The sequence below is a fragment of the Lissotriton helveticus genome, chromosome 9 (assembly GCF_964261635.1).
Source record: "Lissotriton helveticus chromosome 9, aLisHel1.1, whole genome shotgun sequence".
Classification (NCBI taxonomy): Eukaryota; Metazoa; Chordata; class Amphibia; order Caudata; family Salamandridae; genus Lissotriton; species Lissotriton helveticus.
In genome coordinates, this window is record NC_136070.1 from 125233823 (window position 1) to 125259012 (window position 25190).

The following is a 25190-nucleotide window of genomic DNA, read 5'->3' on the forward strand; positions in this document are numbered from 1 at the left end:
CAAACCGAGGAACAGTTCAATTAGTATGTAAGGGATCAATATTTGTGGTGGGATACAGTCTCACATAGCAAAAAAGTACATTCTAAAATGTTCAATACGATGACTAATTCAAAATCGTGCACCTTACAAGTATGAGAATATAGACGTTGTCAAATAATTCACTTGTAATTCACAACCATTGGGGCTCGCCCCAAAAGACTCCGAAAGGCTCACTGCATTGAAGGGCAGCTCCTTGCTTGTGTTTAGCTGCAAAAGCCTGGTCCATGGCGCTACTCGAACCCACCCACAGCTTCCATACCCTAGGATGGATTGAGGGGGTGGCTTCTGATGTTCCTCTCATCCAGCAGTAAAGATGATGCATCCCTGTTTCCTACAGATCTTACACGGACCATTGTTGAACACTGATTTAACTTTTCTGATCACAGATCAAGCACTCAGAGTCACTGTGCATTTCAGTAAAAATGTTGGTCTTGTTCACTTTTGACCAGAGATCAAGCACCTGACCAGGATCCAATGTTGTTTTTCAACAAGAACTTTGGCCTTGTTCACCGCAAGCAGAAAAAAAATTAAATATCTGACTGTGCATCAGGCTTTTGTTTCTCTCCATGATCAATGTTCGCCTTGAGCTGTTGATTGTCTCCCACTTGTGTGTTCAGTGAATTACATTCCCTGAGTGTGACGGTGGTGTGTATAGACACATCAGACCCAGTACACAAAGTCATTTTGGATCTTAAATGCACATTTAAATGGCTGGATTTAAATCTGCAAAGTATTCACAAAGGCACACCGAGCAGGTGTAAACCCATTTCCTCCCAAAATAATCACATTTACATAGGAGGAGTAAGAGCTGCACAAGGAATGGGATGAGTGCTTTGTAGTCTGCAATACTGCATAGTAAATATAATTTTACCGCAATATTGAGACTTATATATATCGAAGTCGAAAATATTGAAGAGGCAAGTGCATATAGATAAGTATAGATTTAGTATTCTTAAGTCCACATCCATGTACCCTGAACTTATATAGTTTAGGTATATACATATATATATATATATATATATATATATATATATATGAATCCAAAACGGCGTGCCAGGCGCGCACTCAGGTACTATAAATCCACACCAAACAGCAGGTAGTCAAATAAAGTAGGGTTTATTCACGCCATAAGCCCTACGTGACGCGTTTCGCACTCCATGAGTGCTTGTTCACACAAAGTGCTCAGAAAGTTTTTCGTATTTTCTGTGTGTTAACAATTAACATAGACAGAGGACTACAAGTGCTACACAAGTGCAAAGATAATCCCCCTGGCAGACCCATCATTTCATCAAGAGGGAGCGTACTTGAGAACATCTCCAGGTACGTGGACTATTTCCTACAGGAATATGTCAGAAACCTTCCGACTTATGTGCGTGACACCAAAGATTTCCTTGATAAAATCAAAGACATAACATGGGGAAGGGATCTTCTGTTAATAACACTTGATGTCAGTGCACTATATACCTCTATCGAACATAATCAGGGTATAGAGGCATGTGCTAGATTCCTGAAAACACGCAACATCAAATTTTTGGGACACACGACTATGATTTTAGACATGATGAGATACTGTCTAGTCAACAACTATTTTTTGTTCCATGATGATATCTATGTCCAACTGCATGGCACGGCGATGGGCACTTGTTTTGACCCAAGCTTTGCCAATCTATTCATGGGGGCATGGGAAGATGACATCAGAAACAGACCGGACCTACAAGAAGATTTTCGTAATGTCTCTATGTGGCGAAGATACATAGATGACATTTTTGTGATCTGGAAGGGCAGTAAAAATTCAGCCAATGATTTCATCTCCAAACTAAATATGAACAACAATAATATCATACTCACAAGCAACATCAGTGACAAGGAAATTGAATACTTGGACATTAAGGTGAAAGTCCAAGATAACAAACTTACTACAGTACTATTTCGGAAGGAAACAGCAGGAAACACCTTACTGCACGCCTTGAGTAGCCATCCTGAACCCCTAAAATGGAGCATCCCCTATGGGGAGCTACTCAGGGCCAAACGTAACTGCAGCACTATCGCAGACTATGCCAAAGAAGAAAAAATCATGGTCCAACGGTTCACCGACAGAGGTTACCCTAAATGGGTTATCAAAAAAGCTATTGAGAAAGTCAAGTTAGTAGAACGAGTGAACTTACTAACTACTGAAAGTAAAGATGAAACGATGCAAGATGAAAACAGGGTCACCCGCATCATCCTTGACTATAATGGCAATCAAAAACAAATAAAGAAAAGCATCATAAAAAATTGGGACATCCTCAAAAATGATCCCATCATAGGAAAAACCATACCAACAAGACCTAGCATAACTTACCGCAGGGGACGCAGTCTCAGTGACTTACTAGTCCATAATGTTATCAGTGACATTGTACCACGTGGGGTAGATCTCCCTGGCTTCTTTCCATGTGGCCATTGCAAAGCATGCGCAAATAGCCACATGGTAAAGGAATATTGGAATCCAAGTACCAACAAATTGGAAACCATAAAACAATTCCTAACATGCACCACCACTTTTGTGGTATATGTATTAGTATGCCCGTGCGGATTAAAGTATGTGGGAAGTACGACGAAAATGGCAAAACTACGCATACTGGAACATACCAGAGCCATTACCAACAGAGATAAACAGTACCCCATTGCTAGGCATTTTGAAAGCCATCATTACTCTAATGCCAAACTTCTTAAATACTTTGTTATCGAACAGGTAATGCTTTCCACCAGGGGAGGTAATCGTGCTCTAAGACTGAGACAACGAGAGTCGAGACATATCATCGGTCTCTGTACACGTTTTCCGAATGGACATAATCTTTATGAGGAATACAATGTGCATTTACAGCAAGAATGATCATGAATGTATTGTATGTATATCTTTCATGTTGAATGACATCTCATTTATGCTTACTCTCAGCCTAACTGAGCCCCTTTACTCTGATCCCTGCAGGTTGAAACAGTAGGACTGTAGCACAGGCTTGTGATTACAGCAACCAAGTACTTTTCAACTCTGGTCTTCTCCTTCCTCCAGACGAAGTATGTCTCTTATATTCACATTTGGTGCACTTTATTTATGGATTGTGGAACGGGGTTGTTCCGTGGTTGACCCTTCACTTATTGCTCACCTTGAGACCGTGTATAGATTATAAGACATTGTCTACTGGACTCTTGTTTTGTCACTGTGAATTCCTCCACTAACCAGGGGATATGCAATTATTTTGTTTATTATTTGTGTTAATATTTGTATGCTATACACCCACCCACTAACCAGGGGGTAGCGACTATATATACACCGATATGTGTATACACGCAGGAATGACATAGCTCAATACGTCTCCATAGTAACCTTCAGGATATGATCACGTGCCAAGTGCCCCGCTTCGGATTGGAAGACGGCACCTATGTATTTTAGTACTGTGGCACGTTGTCAGATAGGACTATCTGGGACATATACTCAGTAATTATGAGTTTACCATATTTAACTCCTGAGCCTTCATTGTTTTTCAATGTGACATTAACATGATTACGTAATTCACTTAATTTATTTTTCCGATATTTTCGGATTAATGTCCAGTATTTCATATGGGGCCGCCCAGTATTCAGGGCTTTCTGATGAAATGTTCACTAAGTATATAACATCATATTCGTTATGTTGTACAAGTGTAAACCTATTATAAGATGGCGCCCACTAAATATCACATGTGAGTCCTCTGTCTATGTTAATTGTTAACACACGGTAAATACGAAAAACTTTCTGAGCACTTTGTGTGAACAAGCACTCATGGAGTGCGAAACGCGTCACGTAGGGCTTATGGCGTGAATAAACCCTACTTTATTTGACTACCTGCTGTTTGGTGTGGATTTATAGTACCTGAGTGCGCGCCTGGCACGCCGTTTTGGATTCATATGGTTACCGGTTACCTCACCGGCAGCGCGCCACCCCCACGAGACGAGGGATACCCCACAGAGGTGCTCTTTGGACTATATATATATATATATATATATATATATATATATATATATATATATATATATATATATTACCTACTGGCGGTCGCCAGTAGGTAGTTATAGTTAGGATCGTTTTCCATAGGAAATCTGCAACATTCTATTGGGAATAACTTTGGCGCCGAATGAGGGATCTGCCTGTAATTTTCCTTAACTTTGCCTCGCTGCGCTCCGCTCCTTCCCTGAAAGTTTCGGGGGGATCCGTCAAGCGGGGGCCGAGATAAAAGGGGGGTCCCAAAACGTGTTTTCCCCGTGTTAATTTTCATAGGGCGGTTGGACTCACTTTTAGCCCGAACGGCTGAATGGATTTCCACCAAACTTGGCAAAATTGTAGGGACTGGCACCCCGATGTGCCTTTGCTATGTCTCAAGATATATGCTCCAGTGGTTTTTACGAAAATTAACTTTGAAAAAATATATATTGGGCTACATTGGGCTATATATATGTTAGAGCCCAAATGTAGCCCAATGTAGCCCAATGTAGCCCAATGTAGCCCAATGTAGCCCAAAGATGGCCACCAGAGACAAAAAAAACAAATGTAGCCCAAATATCAGCCAGATGTAGCCCAACTATAGCCCAATGACAGAATGTCCCAGAGTGTTCTAAAGAACAACTAGAACGCTAACAGTCTTACTTATGACAAAAGTATGGCACACTTGAAGTCATCTTGATTGGAATAAAGTGGTAACACTTAATACATTTAATTTGAAAAGGAACAAAATGAGGGGTTTCATTTTGCCATAGAAATTTTATATATATATATATTCACTGAAAAAACCATAGGTTACACACCAGTTATAGTTAGGAATTAGCATTTAAAAAACCTTTGAAATTCACTGAAAAAACCATAGGTTTCACACCAGTTATAGTTAGCTGGAAATTTTACTCGCATAAAACCATTGAAATTCCCACGTTATAGTTAGTTGGACTCACTATAACTTGCACGTCTGCAATGCACTGCTGATGACGTCACATATTACATCACTCATGCATATATATAAATATTTAAACATTACTCGCTAATATATGTATTCACTTAGATACACTCAATAAGCCAGTTAACCAATCAATTTAAAAAAAAAAACACTGTCATGAGTGATGTAATATGTGACGTCATCAGCAGTGCATTGCAGACGTGCAAGTTATAGTGAGTCCAACTAACTATAACGTGGGAATATATATATATATATATATATATATATATATATATATATATATATATATATATATATATATATATATATATTTCTTTTTTTTTTCTTTTTCTTTTTTTTGGTACAAAGGACGCCGCACACAGCAACTTCAGTTCACAGATTTATTGAGCAAGGTCGTCAGGCTGAAACGCGTTGGTGTTAGACCGGGCACTGAAATAAATCTGTGAACTGAAGTTGCTGTGTGCGGCGTCCTTTGTACCAAAAATTGTTTTTTGGCCATTGGTCTGGCCCAACGCCGGCACCCGCTGGAGAGCGATCCTGTTACAAGACCACATTGCACCAAAAAAAAAATATATATATATATATATATATATATATATATATATATATATATATATATATATATATATATATATATATATATATATATATATATATATATTACCTACTGGCGGTTGCCAGGAGGTAGTTATAGTTAGGACCTAGTTTCCATAGGAAATCTGCAACATTCTATTGGGAATAACTTTAGCGTTGATTGACGGAATTGGCTGAATTTCTCCAAGAAAATGGCCAGCTCCGCTCCGCTCCTTCCCTGAAAGTTTGGGGGGGTTCGTCAAGCGGGGGCCGAGATAAAAGGGGGGTCCCAAAACTTGTTTTCCCCATGTTAATTTCCATAGGGCGGTTGGACTCACTTTTAGCCCGAACGGCTGAATGGATTCCCACGAAACTTGGCAAAATTTTAGGGACTGGTACCCCTATGTGCCTTTGCTATGTCTCAAGATATGTGCTCCGGAGGATTTTGAGTAATTTAGGTTAAAAAAAATATATATATCTATAAGCGCGCCCCGGTACGCGCAACGGGGCGCGTACCAGCGCGCTACGCGAGTTCGCGCGCGGAAAGCTGATTGGCTCTCGGGTGTCTGTCAACATTCCAAACAGTCCGGAGCGGCCGCCATCTTGTGTCTCGGTAGGATCGAGACACAAGAGGTGGCAAAAACAAAGGGGGAAATGACCAAAAGGGGGCAGGGTAGACCCCCTCTGACCCCATAGGTTTGATGTGGGGGCCATAAAAGGGCTTCGCGGAACAAAAAAATTTTTAAAAAAAATTCCGATTTTCGCGGTGGGATAGCCCGGTACGCGCACCGGGGAGCGTACCGGGGAGCGTACCATGGGGAAAAAAGAATGACAGATTTTTAAAAAAATGTAGCCTTTTTTTATAAATTGGAGGTAGTTCTAAAAAGAACTGTTTATTTTCTTCTTTTTGTTGTTTTATATTTTTTTAATGTTTTTTTGAACATTTTGTACTTTTTTTGGCTTTTATGAACTATTTTATATTTTTTTGGTTATTTTTATGGGGAGAAACAAAAAACAGGGAATTGTCAACGGCTCAACTGGAGCAAAGAAAAATAAGGAAAAAATTATGTTTTTTTGGGGCAATTGTGGTTGTCACCAGCACGGTTGATGTGCTTCATGCTCTGCTCACCATAGGTGATGGTCTTACCACAAAAAATACAAGTGATCTTGAATTCACCAAACTGTGGTTGTATGTTTGGGACCATCTCCCTTGTCTCTGGTCCCGATGGAGTGGGTTGCTTTCTTTTGGAGGTGCTGGGTGAAGATTGGGGAGGGTTACTGGCCAGTTCTCTCACCTCTGCCGCAGCATAGTTGTTGGGATGCTTGCGCTGCATGTGCCGAATCATGGTGTTATTGCCAAATGAATATTTCTTATTAGGGTTCCCTCTTGAAAGTTCAGAGCCACAGATTTGGCAAGTCACCTTTGGTGCATTCACTTTCTTCTTGCCCTCTGGGATGGAAAAAAACTCCCATACAATGTGCTGCTTTGGCCTATATGGGGTATTGTCTTCTGGCAGGAATGTCCTACTCCTCCTCCTCCTCCTCCTCCTCTTCTTCTTCTTGACCACCAATGTGATGTTGTGGTGGTCCTCTTGGTGGTGGTGGTGCAGCTGCTGCTGCTACTGTAGCCATTTTAAAGTACAAAATATTAGTCACAGATCTCCAAACAGGTCTTCCTCAGTCAAAGGACAAAGTCTGAATAAGGAAAAAAGGTGGGGGCTTTCATCATTTGGAAAAAAAAATGTCCTGGACCAATGAAAAGTGTTATTTTCAGGTCACATGATCCGGGCTTTCATCATTTGGAAACCAAAACTGTTCTGCACCAATAAAAAGTGTTATTTTCAGGTCACATGACCCGACGCGCTTACACTACGCGCCCAAGGGGCGCGTCGCGTAAGCGCGTCGGATGCTTACGTTGCGCGATCGTATGCGCTCGAGTGCTTCCGGGTGCGCTTACGCCGTGCGTATCACGCGGACGCGGCTAAGCGATAAGTCACGATGATGTTTGGCCGCGCCCCGGGGCACATCCCGGGGCGCTTACGTAGCATGTACGTATGCGCGTGGGTGTTTCCGGGCGCGCTTACGCCGTACGTATCACGCGGACGCGGCTACGCGATACGTCACGAGGATGTTTTCGTTCGCGGCAATAGCGGTAACGGGACGCTCCCCGGTACGCGCCCCGGGGTGTGCCGCAAAATTGCGCTGACCGGGGCGCGCCCCGGTACGCGCCCCGGGAGCGCTCCACGGCAAAAAAAATTTTTTTTTTTTTTTAAAGAAAAAAATAGTATTATATAAATATACAATATAGGATTCATTATAAAAAATATTACATTTCATAGGTTTGAGGCCCTATATATAGTTAGGAATTAGCATTTACAAAACCTTTGAAATTCACTGAAAAAACCATAGGTTTCACACCAGTTATAGTTAGGAATTATCATTTAAAAACCTATGAAATTCACTGAAAAAACCATAGGTTTCACACCAGTTATAGTTAGGAATTAGCATTTAAAAAACCCATTAAATTCACTGAAAAAACTATAGGTTTCACACCAGTTATAGTCAGCTGGAAATTTTACTCGCATAAAACCATTGAAATTCCCACGTTATAGTTAGTTGGACTCACTATAACTTGCGCGTGCAATGCACTGCTGATGACGCCACATATTACATCACTCATGACATGGTCAGTGACATCACTCATGACATCACTGATGACACCATCCTTGTGACAGAGTGACAGACCTCCTTTCACTGAAATGTAACCCTTGAAACACATATTCAAAAATAAAAACTAACATTTTCAAAAAAATGGAGATAGCCATACCAGTTACAACAACCAATTCAATGATTCCACCATCTATATACTCATGCACTCATTCACCAACAGTTCTATATAGTCACTCATACAGATACTCACTCTTCATATGAAGTGATACACCTATACATCCTCTTACACACCGACAGTCATCCTAAAGATACTCTCACACATACTCACACATGCAAATAAACTATTGAACATCCATTTATTTGCATATACAGCTATACACACACTACCACTTTACTTCTAAGGAAACTTACACATACTTACTCTTAAACAATCACTTATAGAAACACATACTAATTTAAACAGGAACTCTTACAATTCCTCACTCTCACATATACTCACTTATATACATCAATCTTCACATATACTAGATTAAAACATATGTAGTTACTGATAAACACACTAGTGAGACAGTCATTCACTCACTAACACACACATATACACACTCATCCACCCATACAGTCCTGCACATATGCTGTCTTCAAAACACATACAAACAGAGAGTCAGTCATTCATGCATCTATGTGCTAAGTAATACCCCCACCAAACCATACAAACACTCATACTGATACTAAGAAAAACATCTAATAACCCATATACATACACATGTAGCAACTCACCAACCCATGCAGGCACTTATACACAAAGTGAAACACTAATACATATATTTGAATATTTAAACATTACTCTCTAATATATGTATTCACTAAGATACACTTAATAAACCAGTTAACCAATCAATTTTTTTTTAAAACATCCATGTAAACACTTATTTAAACATTTATTCTTCCATCAACTTTTACATATACATATATAACACATATTTATTTTTTAAAAAGACACACATTCACTGGATGGTGTCATCAGTGATGTCATGAGTGATGTCACTGACCATGTCATGAGCGATGTAATATGTGACGTCATCAGCAGTGCATTGCACGCGCAAGTTATAGTGAGTCCAACTAACTATAACGTGGGAATTTCAATGGTTTTATGCGAGTAAAATTTCCAGCTGACTATAACTGGTGTGAAACCTATAGTTTTTTCAGTGAATTTAATAGGTTTTTTAAATGCTAATTCCTAACTATAACTGGTGTGAAACCTATGGTTTTTTTCAGTGAATATATATATATATATATATATATATATATATATATATATATATAGTGGCGTTAAAGTACAGTAAACCTATACTTACCTATCTATACTTTCCTGTCAATATTTTTATCTTCGATATTTAGGTCTTGGCATTATTGTAAAATGGTATTTACCACTTGATATTCTAGGCCCACATCGAAGGGGGTTTTAAAAGCCTTGGTTAGCCTTCTGAGTTAATAATGATACATTAACATGTCAGTTTGTGACCCTTATAAAACTTCTCTCCAATCCTTTTAAACACATGAAAGATGTGTAGAATTACACTAGGTAGGAGTAAACCCAACTCCAGGGTGGTGATGGAAACATAACTTGCAAAGTAAGTGGGGGTCTAGCTAGGGAAAAAAATTCGAGTAGACAAATAAAACAAAACGAAATGAATGTCCAATCGTATATAGGTGATGACTTTATCAAAAGTAGAACAGTACAAAGTTTCCACTTGCTTTCCATTCTCTGCGCGTATCCTGTACACACTGCAGTGTATCTCCCAGCATTCACTGCGGTGCAGGGGAGCATAGCACTAAAAGGGAACTGCATACAATATTTTCCAAACACAAGCTTTTTTCCTGAAATAATCACCACACATATCCCTGGAGCATTTTAAAAGCTTCAATGTTCACTAAAACTTTAAAACCATTTTTATTTTGTTGAGTTAAAAAATAACACTTGAAAAAAAAAAGCTCCTGCTTCATTGTATTGGAAAATTACAATTAAAATGAGCATCGTGCTGCTCGCTTCCAATGCTTGTTGCCGACAAGACAATTCTTGTTCTGCAGAATAGGGCTCCGAGTACCTTTCTGTATTGTGTGGAATCAATGTCGACAAACGTCATATTCATCCCCCAGTGGTACACCTGGAAACATGCGCCTGGCGCACTGAAGTAGTGATTTCTGAAAAGTCGTGCACATACACCTGTGCGCGCGAGCGTGTGTATGTGGGTAGATGGATGACTTTTTGGTGCCTGGGGACACTGCTGCAGCCTGTGAAACTTCAGGCAGCAGATAAGTCATTTCACTAGGAAGGATGAAGCTTGGAGAAGGACCTGCTTGTCAGCCAACATGAAGTTTCCTACTTGTGGAGGCAGATGCGCTGCTGAGGCAAGAGAGTAGAGGCTGCTTGTTACTGTGAACTCAGGTCTTAGGCAGGGCCACTGGAATTGTGTGACTGTGCGTCTGCAGCTGTAATTATAGGTTTGCTGCATTTGCCACATAATCCATCATCTGCTGCATTATCTGCAGATTTTAACCCCCAAAAATTTGTTTCTAGCTCAAACAGGTCATAAGTTACTAAAAGTGCATCAGCACGTGATGCCGCATAGTGGAACGCCCTTTGCAAAGCTGGACTAGTCACCTTTCTGGTGCTTAGCGCTATATTTGGGTGTTAAACTGGTACTTATGAGGTGCAACCAATGCCCATACACTGTTAACAAGTTTTAAAATGATGAAATAATGAAGTAACACTATTACGAAATGTGCCACATTATACCGCATATTTTGGCTTTTCATGCTGCTTAATTTACCGAACCCTGCCACATAATTTGGCCCTCTCATGCCGCATAATTACAGTGCCCTGGTTTTAGGGAGATTGAATTTACAGATGGCAAATCTAGTTCCATTATCTTCTGTAAACTAGGAAAATGTCTCCTCTTTTCTTTGCCTACATCAATGGACAGAGCTTAATAGGTCCAGTTTATAAAGGATAGATGGTGCTGTTATTCTTTGTATAGGGCCAACAGACCGCATATCGGCAGGCTTTAATACTCTACACTAGAGAAGTGGGCTTTACCAACCTCAGGTAACATAATATTACTGATTCGGACCTTAACTCCAAAACTTTCTGATACCCAAAGAAAAAACAAAAAATTTATGAAAAAATTAAAAAAATTGCAGATACTTTCCCTGGTTTAGGAAAGATTTAGACAAATGGATAGACAGGACGAAAACCATTTAAAGCAAGCATGATGCGAATAATCTAATTAGCCTAATATTTAATTTGTATTTTATTAGGAATGTTGCAAAGTGAGAGCCTTGTTACAAAGGGCAGCAGAGTGCTGCACACAGTAACAAAGTCTGCAGCTTACATATGTAGATATAGCAACAGACGGGTATGTTTATAATGTGAAGGCAATACATGCTTAAAAGTACTGAAGGGATCCGTGACAGAGTCTTTCAGTTTATGGTGACAACACTATACAGAAAATATACTGCCGATGTGATTATGTTTGTGATTCTGGTACACCCAGGAGTTCGTAATCCAACAGAAGTTTGTCTAAAATTCGTTGTATTCTTTTTAAACATAGCAAATCTTCTATTTGCTTTAAAAACGTATAGAAATTGTTTAGACAGCATTAGAAATATTTTGCTTTTTCCATCGTGTATTTATTGCTTTCAGTTTATTAAAGAGGATAAACCATATTTTAATGATGTTCCTGTTTGGTTTTCCTGTATTGCAGTGGAAGCACAAGTTAGGCTGGTAAATACTGGTCAGGGGGCATCCCTGATAGCAGTGGGGTGGGAGGGAGGGAGATGGTCTAAGATGGTATAAAGAGTATAAAAGGGAGGGTTTTGAGACATTTCCTGAATTGCTCCAATGGAGGAACAACCCTCGTGGCAGGCCAGCTGAAGGCTTGTTTTGTAAAGTAGTCACTTTCGGCCACATGCATCAATGTTCCCATTTGCAAATTCTTAATTGCGAAAATTAAGGAATCGCAATTAAGAATTCGCAAACGGCTATGCATTAAGAAATCGCAATTTTTTTGCGATTTCTTAATTTTCCTTAATTGCGATTCACAATTTGCGAATCGCAATTAAGGAATCCCTTTTCATTGATTCCTATGGGCCTAGAGGCCCATAGGAATTAATGTGAAGGCATTCTCATTTTGCGATTCGCAATTAGGGAATCGCAAAATGAGAATGCAATTTCAAGGGTGCAGGAGGGTTCCAAAGGACCCCCCCCTGCACCCCTGAAATGTACCTTTAAGTACTTTTTACACACACGGGGCATGTGTGTGTGTAAAATGAAACTTTCAAAAATGCACTTTTGTGCATTTTTGAAAGTTTTCGCAAATTACCATGAAGTTTAATTTCATGTTAATGTACCACTTCCTATTTGCAAATTAGCAATTTAAAAAAAATCATGCATTGCATTTTAGAAATTGCAAAATTGCGATTTCTTAAACGCAATCGCAATTTAAGAAATCACAAATAAATTGCGATTTCTTAAATTGCGAAAAAAGCAAAAAAGCTTAATGCATCCCAAATCAATTAATTGCATTCGCAAACGGACGAATTTTGCGATTCGCACCGTTTGTGAATGCAATTCAGTTTGATGCATGTGGGCATTTGACCAGTGCTGCCAAGTGTTAGTTTTGTAAGGCCAATGTTTACCCTTCGGTCCAACCCACTATGTCTGAAAACTTAAAAGTCCAGAGAGCGCAAACACAAACAAGCTCTTAGCTCGCTGAGACAAACTGCTTCACTAATGCACTGTCTGCTCACTGCACAGAGGAGACAGTAAGGTTTGGATGAAAGGTTGGGGTGACCTTGGGCACTGGTGCCAGTGTACAGGTTTCATGTACTTTATGCCATACTTCTCTGACCCATGTGATGCTGCCTTGTTCTACTTTTATTGTTGCTGCCTTAAAGAGCACTGATGAGTTCATTAAGAGGACTGCACTTCTTAAATAGTGTTACGAAATAATAACAAATTAGCTTTTCAGACGCAGAAAAACAGCAAATACTGATACTCATTGTACTGCAAGTGCATCTACAGTAGTCTGTTCTAGCCTGACTTTCCGCTACTCAAGATAACTCACCTCTAAACCAAATGAAACACAACTCAATACAAGTCTGACAAAGCACTGTGACTCTGGTCAACAAGTACCCCAGAACCAAAAAGGAGGTCCAAATTCCAAAAGTAAGTCCTACAGAAAGGCTAATAACACAATGTTTATTGGTCCAAAAACTCTACAATTGGTTTCCTACATGCTGACAATATGTTCCTTGTAGACCCAGCAAAATGAGAGCACGCCAGAGGGTTCCTTGTTACTAGATCCTGACAGATAGCTAGCAAACAGTAGAGCCAATTTAAGTATTTATTCATATTCTTAGAGCCCGGCCACAGCTAGAGAACAAGAGTGCTGAACATCAGTGTGAAATGTAACTCATGATCCTTTCCAAGGAGGCAGGCAGAGATTTTGGGGGTGGTTGCATTGTGAAAGAGATGGTGTTCTCATAAGTGGTGTGTTTTCGGTTCATTCAGGACAGTTCTGATGTTGATGGGGTTGTTCTTCCAGATCCCGGGTATGCCAGTCTGCTTTTGGAACCATGACTGGAGGTATTGGTCTGAGCCATAGTCCTCTGTATACCCGCCCGTTTGTTTTTGTTTTTAGATATTCCATGGGTCCTCACCAATAAAGGTGAAATACCAAGGAACCCGAGGTATTTTAAGTAAATCTGGATCCCGACTTCTCCAGTAGTTTTTATCTAAGAACTCCCTCCTTTCTTTGTGTCTTTGAGGAGGTTGAGTCCCCAGTGGCACTGACTTACCAGGGTGGGGAGAGGATGCCGATGTTGAAGCATGACACTATTATGTGTGTGAGGTTTCCTCTTCCATAAAGGATGACTTTACTCTTAAGCGTGACATCCAAACTCTGGATTCCTGATTGTTTTTGTAAAGATGCTGAAACAACATATTTACAATCTTTCTCTTTTCGTTCCTTGCGCTGCTGTACTCATTTTTGTGTTTTCATAGAGATAGACCCCTACAGATTCGGTGCTGCAAAGCATCCTTCCTCTACACAAGACTTGAGCGCTACATTCCTTTCCCAGGACCTCATACGTTACCAGCAGGTGCAATGTTACTGAAAATCACCGGCAGCAGGAGGGCATCCAGGCCCCCAGCAGCAGTCGAGAGTGGGACTGGCATTACTCGTAAGGTCTTAAGACAATGGCAATAGACTGGAGCTTATTGTTGCTAAAACTGAGGCCCCGAGTAGAAGTCCAAAAAACTGAAGGTTTTGTGTAGGCCAGGGGATACTTATTGTTAGGCTGCTGAGTTTCAAATTCTGAGAATCTCATTGCCACTCACACTTTAGCACTGCATCCTACAGCCTGTGGCTTTCTCAGACCTTTAAGGCTGGTTTGACTATCCAGCTACTCCAGCTATCTTTAGTGCACTTTTGAGAGATAGAAAACACATTCCTATCATCATCATCCTCATCAGAGTGCTAGTCTAAAGGTGAGGCCAAATACACAAAGGATGACATTTCAGGGCCTCGGTTTCTTTTTTCAATTAATATCTTCCAATTGAGGGTCACACATCTGTTCCTAACTCATCGCAACCTGAAGGTCAGATTCAGTTTTTTACTCCGTCGGTCCACCTTAGGGCCTCAGGTTTTATTTTTCATAGCTTCAACCTCAAAACCAGGCATTATGTTCTTCAATCTGTTCCTTAACACACGTCCATATGTTCTGGTCTTGACTCAATCCCTCAATCTGAGCGCTATAGCTTCTCTTCTATTCTGGATGCAAACCTCGCCCTCAGGGACTTATGCTCTATGACTGTCTCAATCCCTCAAAATCACAGCTACATGTTCTTCTCTTGATGAAGCAAGCCCTCACCCTCATGGCCATGGCTACAACTGTTCAGTCATTTACTCAACTTCCCACACTAGTTTCTATTCCTGCCTTAAATATTCATCTTCATGACAATGGTCTCTATACTAGATGCAAGCACCGAACTGAAGGACTACAGGTTATTTGTGTGACTCAAATTATCAACTCTGGGATCGTTGGGACAGAAATGTCCTGTGCAAAATGCACAGTCATGTCCCCTGCCCTGCGTTCCTGAACTGCTTACCTGTGATCCTGTTTTGTTTTTTAGCTTTGGTCATGAAACACACACTAATTCCATGTGTGAGCCTTGACCAAGGCCAGGTCTTGTAACAATGATAGGGTTTGGACCAAGTCCTGAACTGGTGACCTTGCGCACCACATACACCCTCATAGTGACAGGGGACTTCCCATCCTTGTGTAGGGTTTTGATGTGTGGAGCGCGGTGGTCGCAGCATACGATGGTTGGAAAATTACGGTGAAAGGTTTGTACCTGTGAGACATGAATGTGTGCTTACAGGCCCATTCATATAAAATTCTGATGTTCATAATGAACCTGGAATTCTGAAAGAGACATCCTGTACATTGTATCATTGTGTGTGTGTGTGCGTGTGTGTGTGTGTGTGTGTGCTAGATGTGATAATTTGCCACGAACAAGTGATACAGTCCTGCACGGTCCGCTTTGGAAGACTAGACCAGAGTACAAGATGCTTTTCCAAGTAGCATATGCGTATTGTTGGTGTCTCCTAGGTTGGAGAGTGGAGAACCAGATGCAATGTTGAGGAAAGAGTAGGCAGGCTTTCCTTAGAAGTGCCGGGGCCTTTCCTGAAATATTGGACTATAAATGACTCTGAATGCAAATGCCTTTATGTGGTTGGCTAGAGGTACTGGGTGGGACCCGCAGTATCTGTTGTTAAGGAAAGGAATGCTTTGAAGTGACACAGATTCGTACATCTCTTCCTGATCTCTGAGGAGGGACAATAAAAAGCTGGGTGCAGCCTGATCTCACCTCTTTGTACGTATGAGGTGGGCTCTCCACCTGGAGATTACACTTCAGAAGCCAGTAAACTCATCTGTGGAGTGCCTCAGGTTCATCTCTCAAATCTACCCTCTTCAACACATATATGGCTACACAAGTCAACATCATCTGTACCCACAACATCAACATCCTCACATATGCCAAAGATACACAACTCATACAGTCCCTCTCTGACAAAACCTCCAACTCAAGGAACAAGTTCACCACCTGCAGATGCTGTCTAACTTACTATTACTATATAGCGCTCATAACCAATGGTTTGCTCATTTATAGCTCTGTAAACTTTTGGTGTTATATTACCCAATTTTAACGGCGCCTGAAAGCGAGGTTCCTCAATATCTGATTTGTCTGACATTTTATGTGCGTTACTCCTCTTTACACTGCATCATAATTTCTTTAAGCTTGAGCCAGTCGGACTGTCTCAAACTCAACACTGACACAACAAAAGTAGTGATCTTTAGAAAAACACCAGACCCTAGGACTCCCCTGGTGGATGGCCGACCTCGGTCCCACACCTAATCCCACATCCCATGCCGTCTGGGGATCATCATTGACAACCAGCTGGACATGACCGCACAAGTCAACGCTGTCACAGTTTCCTCGTCCCTCACCTTGAGGATGCTGAGGAAGATCGTCAAATGGCTCCCGATCAACAGCAGAGAAACCATCACCCACCCTCTTGTCACCAACAGGCTGGACTACAGGAACGCCATCTATGCGGAAATCACCAAGCAACTCACAAGAAGACTACATACCATCCAGAACAACAGCAACAAGTCTCAGCCTCAATTTAGCATGCTGCACTCACATGACACCACACTTCAGGTAGCTCTACGGAAAACACAGCCCTGGACTACCTGAACAATTGCATCTCCTTTCATCAACTAGCTAGACACCTCCACTAAGCTGGGCAACCTCCCAATACACATCAGAGCCTCCTCTCTACTTGCATTCTGTGCGAAGCTGAAGGCTTGACTCTTCGAGTAACCCTTCCTTTCCCTACTCCCCTGAGATAAGGCCCATACACCTGCTGACCCTCATGGGTGATAGTGTGCTTTACAAATACACATAACATGGGACTGCTGTAATTGACCCTGGTACAGGGTCTGTCCAACAGAGACTCGCAAAGCAACTGCGCTGGAAGACTCACAGTAGTGCTGAATTGGTAAGTACGATCCTTGTTATTTAGCACTGTCATAGTCGCCAGGCACCGAGAGTGGTGTGCCTGTGTGGTAGCCCCAACTGAAGCAGAGATAAGTGCCTGCTGGTAACCTGTGTGTCCCACAAGTGGACTGAAAGACCTCAGCTCTTACAAGGGTCTTGTTGGGTCAGACTCAGTCTGGAATATTAAGTGACCCGAGAGGTGCCCTGGAAGCACTTCGTGAAGATTTGAGGTTTTCGCCTTGAGGGAGTGTGCCCTTAGCGCTCAAAAAGGAGGGCCAAGTACTCACTGGAGTATTGGAGGGAGCTGTGTAGTGAATCAAGTACCCACAGGAGCGCCATAGTTAGCCACGATCTGCAGCCCACCACTCAGAAGAGGAACCCCATCAGATGACTTTGCTCCTGCCACGATCCTTTGAACGACAAGGGGTGCACCTGGTTAGAGCATCACTCCTGAGCAGCCGCGGTCTGTGCAGGTAAAAGCGGTGGGGCCACATGGGGAGAGGATTTCGAGGAACAATGCCTCGGGAAAATTAATTATATATTTAATTTTCCCTCTGCATCGTCCCTCAAAATCCCCACCACGCTGCCCCACCGTCCCTTCACTGTTACCTGCACGGACCGCGGCTGCTCCTGAGAAGACTGCTGTGGGATGATTGCAGGAAACTGTTGCTGGTGAGGTCCTGCTGCTGCAAGAGGCCGATATGTGGCCTGAGGTCTGAGATTCTGAGTGCTAAGACTAGATCATTCAAGGTGGATCGCCCACCGATCCACCTTGAATGCTGAGCCTGAGGGGGGATCCCAGAGACAGAGGTACCCATGAGGGACAGGTGGAGGAGAAGTTGGCTAAAGTCCCTAGAGCACAAAGTCTGATAACCGTGAACCCACAGACATTTTAAGACATGGGCAAACTGTCAATTTCCCAGGCACCCCACCTTCCAAAGGGCGTCCCAGGAAAATGACCTTTCTTTGTTTGACCTCTGTCTATTCTATTTCTCTATCTAAACCTCTCTTCCTCTCTACCTCTGACACTATATGTCTACCCCATGTGATGTTAAGGATTTTTGGGGTCCCAGGTAAGACATAGTTCAATGGTTTTGTGCTACCCTATCAAAGTTTAACAAGATAAATGAGTCTTGTGTGGAATCACGCGGAAATGGGTAATAACATTCAAAATGAGTTCCTTACAGGGGCCCCCAAAGTATCTCTTGCCATGGGGCCCTCAAATCCTTAAGATGACACTGCATGAAGCGGGTATTGGTGCATTATTGACTGTGTAGTGGAATTCTATGTTTTCGGTGTGATAAAGTACTTTTCTTTTCTACAAGGAGACGCACTGGGCGGGACATTGATCTCATTGCGCGGCTGAGGGAGCGGTGTTGATTTTGATCCAGAATAACCAGTGCTTAATTTGTAAAAAAAGAAGTGCAGGTGCTGAAAATGTTGCCAAGGAGGCCACAGCTCACTTCTTCCTCCGGTGAGCCCCACTTTCAACACTCACTGCCTCACTCTACCTTCTAACCTTGATCTGTTGTCTGTCTCCTACTTCTTTGCTCTAAGAGTCTATCTTCTCACCTCTCAAATTGTTTTCTATCATCTTTGTCACACCTGGTGGTGTGTTACCTTATTCCCTGCATTTCTGATTTGCCCTCTGTTCATTCTACCCCTGCCCTTTTCCCTCTTCACTTTTATCCCTGCTCTGCTCTCTCTCCCCTCGATCTTGGCTCTTTACGATCACTCTTCTAGCAGTGATTAGCTGTGTCTCCGTTTTATCATTTGTCTGCTTTTTTCCTCTGTCCTGTCCTTCAAATCCTTTCATTCTATCTTCTCTCTACTTAATGCTCTCTTCTTCACATCATGGCTGCTTTCTCTTTTTATTTGATTTGCTCTCCTTTTCTTCTACTTAGCTCCGTCTTATCTCTCTCCTCTCCTGTTGTTTCTTTCTCCTCTTTACTCCTGCTCTCTCTCTCTCATCTATAACACTTCTGCTGCCTGTGACCCCTGTTGTCAGCCTGTACATGTCCCTGCTATTTTGAACGCTGCATTTTCCTGTTGTCTTTCCTAAAGAAGAGGAAGATGACGTGTTTTACTTTCTTACCTACACTGAGTGCAAAAACAAAATGTACACCAAATGAAAATTATTTGTTTGCATATATTAATCAGTACAGTATAACTGGGTTATTTGCAGAACAGGTAGCTGCTCGAGCACAGCAGGCGATGTCACTAATAGTGCTGCCTGTAATTAGTAGGTCCAGGAAAGGCGACAGCATTGGCATCCACTGCTCAGCTTGCTTTGACCCTGCCTGCTGCAGCACAGGCATTGTCCCCAGCCGTAATGCTGCCAATGCCGGTAAGTATGTCTGTGTTGCCTACTGGACTCACGCACGCTCAGCAATTACCATGCTGGGGTGCAGCGCACAGATTCTACAGATGACGCCATGGCGCACAAAAGTTGTGTTGGGCCACAGCCGCATTGAGCACCTTGAGGATAGCAGCAATGCAGGGCTGCAGGATATGCTTCTCTGGCTACACAGCAAGTGGAAAGTCTACCCTTACTTTAGTTTATTCTTCCTCAAGAGCCCTCACTCGCAGCTTCCTTGCCTCAACTCCGTCTTGAGCCAGCCCCCAGCTACAATTATCCAATGGGAGGCTTAAGCTCAGGCAGTGGCAGGGTGCAGTAGACTTGGGGAATAGAATGCAAGACATAGTTTGTCGATGACTTCTTGGATTTGTGATCGGCGAGATGACATCATCACTAACTTGGTGATACAAAATCATGCCTGCCTGGACAGGTGTATGCTGGCCTGTCTATGAGCATTTACCAGTCAGAAACCATGCAATGTATGTTATTCTTTTTATTTTGAATTTGAACAATTAATATTGAGACCATCACCTGCAGGGTCCGAAACTGTAGCCCCGGCCCTGTGAAAGAAGTGCAGGTGCTGAGCACCTGAAAGCTCCTGCTCAAATTAAGCACTGAGAATAACCCCCACGCTACCCTCCCTAGGAAGCCTGTGGCTGCTGGCATAGGCTACCACTAAGAGTGCAGAAAGGGTTGTACATAGCCCAATTTGCAGAGCCATAGGAGGGCAGCGGGAACTGCCCGGGGAGAGCAGTGGTAACAGTTTTCAACCCCTACGGTTCTGGTCCAGTAACCACTGCGTGATCCGTGGCCTGCTCAACGGGGTTTGACAGGGATCAAAGATTTATATAGGTAGCCCAATACCGGTTGGTAACGGCTGAAATTACCGAATTTTGGCCGTTACCGACCGGTATTAGGCTATTGAGATGTAGGTGGCTACATTTCAGATTCGGTAATTTACCAAATCGGTAATTTAAGGAATCGGTAAATTACTGATTCCTTAAAATACCGAATCGGTAAATTACCGAATCTGAAATGTAGGGAGCACTCAAATGAGTGCATTGCATGGTTAAGGATTCGGTATTTACCACCAAATAAAAGTTGTTGGTAAATATCGAAAACCTTTGAAAATGCAAACTTGTGCCTTTTTTAAAAGTGCCATGTGGCAGACATACATGCCCTTAGGGAATGTATGTGTGCCACATGTGCACCCTTGCACTATTCAGGGGTGCAACAGGGTGTCAATGTGCCACCCTGCCACCCTTGAATGTGTTCCCCAATTACCGAATCGGTAAATACCGATTCGGTAATTCCCATTCATTCCTATGGGCCTCCAGGCCCATAGGAATGAATGGGAATTACCATTCGGTATTTACCGAATCTGTAATTACCGAATATTACCGATTCGGTAAACTTTACCGAATACTTACCTACATACCATTTACCGATTCTAAAATACCGAATCGGTAAAATTCTGTATTTTAGAATCGGTAAATGGAACTTACCTACATCTGGCCTCAGTTCTTTATTGAATCCCTCAAAGTCAGGGCCTTAAGTTTTTTGATCCAGTCACTCATCATTGGGGTCTCAGCTGTGATTATGGACTCAGTCTTTCAACCTGATATTCACGGGTTGTGTTTGTGACTAGACCCTGCAATTTAAATACGTTCTTCTCTTACTGTCTTAAATCCTTCATTGTGGAGTCACAGGTTCTATTGTTGAGCTGACTGCTCAAATCAGGAGTCACAGCTTCTGCCCCTGACCCAAGGCCTGAGGTTCAGTGCAACAGGTTCTACTTTTGACGAAAGAAAAATCTCTCCAGCCACAGACCAGTGAATCTGTACTTGAGGCTCAACCTGAGAGCCACTGGACCAGATCCTCAAACCTGAGGTCCAATGGATCAAAACCTCAAACCTGAGGTCCACTGAATCAGAATCTCAAACCTGAGGTCCACTGGATCAGAACCTCAACTTGAGGGTCAATGGATCAGAACCTCAACCTGAGGAACTCAACCTGAGGGCCATTGGATCAGAACCTCATCCTCAGGGCCAATGTATCAGAACCTCAACCCAAAGGCCACAGGATCAGAACCTCAACTTGAGGGTCACTGGATCAGAACCTCAGCCTGAGGACCACTGGATCAGAACCTCAACCTGAGGGCCAATGTATCAGAACCTCAACCCGAAGGCCACTTGATCAGAACCTCAACCTGAGGGCCACTTGATCAGAACCTCAACCTGAGGCCCACAGGAGCAGAACCTCAAACCTGAGGTCCACTGGATCAGAACTTCAACCTGAGGTCCACTGGATCAGAACCTCAACCTGAGGGCCACTAGATCAGAACCTCAACCTGAGGGCCACAGGAAGGGACACTGGATCAGAACCTCAACCGAGGGCCACTGGATCAGAACCTCAACCTGAGGGCCACTGGATCAGAACCTCAACCTGAGGGACAATGGATCAGAACCTCAACCTGAGGGCCAATGGATCAGAACCTCAACCTGAGGACCAATGGAACAGAACCTCAACCTGAGGGCCACTGGATCAGAACCTCAACCTGAGGGCCAATGGATCAGAACCTCAACCTGAGGGCCACTGGATCAGAACCTCAATCTTAGGGCCACTGGATCAGAACATCAACCTGAGGACCTCAACCGAGGGCCACTGGATCAGAACCTCAACCTGAGGGCCAATGGGTCAGAACCTCAACCTGAGGGCCAATGGGTCAGAACCTCAACCTTAGGGCCACTGGATCAGAACATCAACATGAGGACCTCAACTGAGGGCCACTGGATCAGAACCTCAACCTGAGGGCCACTGGATAAGAACCTCAACCTGAGGGTGTCCATTTCCACCAACACCTTATCTTATCTTATAAAAGTGCATAGCTACCGTAAGGCTTCCCAGCGCCTTGAATTCAGAAACGTGCACCTAGAGAACGGCCTTTAAAAACGTGCCTCATTTGCTAATGTGGATAACACCTGGTTTGATAGGACCATTAGCTCTAATGCAAGCAATGAAAATGGTGTACTGGCCATCGGTCGGGTACTAAAAGCCAACCATATCTGGGGTGCAATCAGCACCTCTCTCAGCCTTATGCCCCGGCACCACTGCACCTGCTGCGGTAATGCCAGCTACATGATGCATTCCTAGAGGAGGCAGAGGATTCCCCCAGCGGCCCCTTCTACTCCCTCTCAGGGGAGCCCCGGCGCCCCTTTCTCCTGCTCCGCCGTGGGTGCCCGCTCCTGCCCTATTTAGGGAAGCGGCTGGCGCAGCAGCGACTATATTTGACACCCGAGAAGGAGGCGCGGTAAACAAGGTCTCCGGGAGCCGGGCCGCAGCTGTCCAGGACCTGTCACTACTGCTGCCGGGGTAGGAGGCGGTCACGGAGTGGCGGGGCAGGCAACTCGCCGGGATTGCCCCAGCCCCGTGCGCACAGCCCCTGTCTCCTGGGCGCGCATCTCCGCGTCCCTGAGAGCGCAGTACCAGACCTGCGCAGCCCACACACGAGCACGACCGACCCCTCAGGGCCGCGGTTTTATGCGCAGCCAAAATATACAGTCCTACGTGGTCCAACACCCGGCGTCCCCCTCCGCGAAACTCACATACATGAACTCATCACAAAAATAAATGCACGTCGTTTGTACATACAGTCACTTCACCAGCAGCGTTATTCGCCTATGCGCTTGGAGACACCCAGGTTCGCTAGCAAATTCTGGGCGCGCGGAGATTCCCTGGCAATTGTCACCCCCCCGCCCCCCCGACCCCTCCAAAACACTGCTGATTACTGCTTGTAAGAACTACCAGTGTTTGCAGTGGAAGCACATCCTACGAGTGACCCTGCCAGAAGCAGCCCTGACAAGGAAAAGGGGTTTCCCCACCAAATCCCGGTGCATACGGCGCCCCAACCCCCCACCCACGAAAGAGTGGCTCCCCTCAGGGCACTGTGAGGTGCACAGCTGGACTGGCCTGCTGCAGGGCAATCTGAAAGGGCTGGGGTCAAATCCACCCAGGCACTGCAGTTTGACTGACTCTGACCCAGCCCTACGGTAGTCTTTTGAGGCGCGCTGTGAGTCACATTGCCAAAATGACTACCTGTGTGCCCCCCGACCCTGAGTGCCCCTCCTCCGTGGTATGTCATCCACCACACACCCTCTCTGCGTGCAACTGACTCTGCCCCGGCCCTATACAGTATTCAGAGGCAAGTACAGTCGAATTATTCTCCCTCTCGCAGGGGGTGACTCTGCTCGGGTCCAGCCGTCCTTACAGGGTCACCGGCCCATCGGGAAGTGACCCGTCTCCCACTAGGCCAGTCCACCTCTAAACCACGCACATACAGACATGCATATATCTGCACCTCCTTCTGCACCGGGCGGCAGGGATGGCTGCAGCCCCCCCGGAGGATGCACCCACCGGAGCTGCCCCCCTCCCTCCCCCCCTGCCCCGGGCCGGTACTCACCCCTCCTGGCGGTCCCTCGGGTGTCGCCCCTCCGCGCTGCTCAGGCAGGGCTGCTCGCCTCCTCTGCGCCCGGCTCCTCTCGCATGTCACTCCCGTCTGCCCGCCCGGCCGGAGCCCTCCCCGTCTCCTCTGCTCGCTGCAGCTGTCAGGGCGGCCGGAGATTGGAGCAGAGGGGCCAGGAGGTGAGGGGTTAAAGGCGACCATCCACCCCGGCCGGCTCTGCCTCGCAGCGCGCGCCTCTCTCAAGCAGGGGCTGACGAAGATGATGCGGAATATGACGATGAAGGGGGGGCCGGTGTATTATTTCCCCAGCTCTGCTGCCCCCTCCCCCTGCGCTGCTCCTGGACGCTGGATGCCGCGAGCCCTCTCTGCCGGGCTTCCCCTGTTTGCGCGCGCCAGGCAGCGGCGGGATTCAGCTGAGCAGTGCGAGCATCTCCGGCGGTGCAGGCAAACCTGGGAGAGGAGGAGAGGGGTGGGGGATGCACGCACAGTAACTGCAGCAAGAACACCAACCCCGGGAACCAATCTCCCAGCCCACAAACGGAGCACCGTCATCCCAGGGCTGCTGGGGGCATGTACTGCCTCAGAGGGGGAGGGAGGGAGGGGGCGCGCTGCTTCCTCTGGGGTCTGACAGTGGGGTCCTCATCCATCACCCTGTCTGGATGAAATGTGCCATACGGATAACCCGCGTTATTGTGGACACAAAACGTCCAATACGCACGTATAGCACATTAAAAGCGCGCAGAGGCAGCTGCTCAAACGGCGCAGCGCTTTAAGTACACCTCCTCAGGAACTAGTAAATGAATCCAACGGTGTTTCTCGCCGTGTTATGTCAAGAGAGAAAAATTGAATTTTCATTTATTTATTTAGGTTGTTCATAAACTGACAATTTGTACTGCCTCGAAGCGCTTTGCAGAAGGGATTTTGGCGCACACGAGCACAAAAGTGGTGGAACCAATTCTTTCCCCGAAGGCATGTGTACACAAAAATGACACACCACGC

At 44.3% G+C, this 25190-nt stretch overlaps 1 protein-coding gene across 4 annotated transcripts in view; it reads right to left on the reverse strand.

Moving 5' to 3' along the window:
- SLC8A3 (solute carrier family 8 member A3) overlaps positions 1 to 24669 on the reverse strand; it is a 501924-nt gene extending 477255 nt beyond the window's left edge. For 2 of the 4 annotated variants that reach the window (XM_078659609.1, XM_078659607.1), the window contains exon 1: positions 24189 to 24667. The gene's annotated coding sequence lies outside the window, so the exon portion shown is untranslated. Of the gene's footprint in view, positions 1 to 24188 lie in introns of all 4 variants that reach the window. The other 2 variants (XM_078659608.1, XM_078659610.1) reach the window with 2 other exon arrangements.
- Positions 24670 to 25190: the final 521 nt, after the last annotated feature.